The following is a 527-nucleotide window of genomic DNA, read 5'->3' on the forward strand; positions in this document are numbered from 1 at the left end:
CCCCCAACCTGCCCCCGCTGCGGTGGGGAGGGAGGGGAGCGCCAGAAGAAAGGCTCAGCCTTTCTCCTCCGCTGCGGCCGGGCCAGGGCTGAATTCGTGCCTTCCTGAGCAGCTGTATGGAAATAATTCCCATTGGAGGCGATTGTTTTCCCGGGGAGAGGGAGGGGGTGGCGGGTGTCCGGTGAGCGAAGGTCCTTGTGGGCTTCCAAAGGCAGGAGCATCCTCTTGGGGTGCAGGGGGAGAGGGGTCCACTCCCTGCTTCAGTTTCTGGTCTCCCAGCAAGGGCCATGGGACACATCCCGCTCTTTGGATGAGACAAGCTGTGCCGTGGTACCCCCACATCTCCCACCGGACCTCAGCACCCCCTCTCCCATCCCTCGTCCCCCACGGGGCCGGATGCGGGACACGTGCTGCTGTGGGCTCTGCCAGGAGCTGCCGGGGGCGGGGGGCTGCCCGGTGGTGCCGGGGGGCAGACCCTGCTGCCCTCACTCCTGCCCTCTCTGCTGCCTCGGCCGTGGGGCCCCCGC

This window comes from Charadrius vociferus, unplaced genomic scaffold (genome assembly GCF_000708025.1).
Source record: "Charadrius vociferus isolate BGI_N301 unplaced genomic scaffold, ASM70802v2 scaffold259, whole genome shotgun sequence".
Taxonomy (NCBI): domain Eukaryota; kingdom Metazoa; phylum Chordata; class Aves; order Charadriiformes; family Charadriidae; genus Charadrius; species Charadrius vociferus.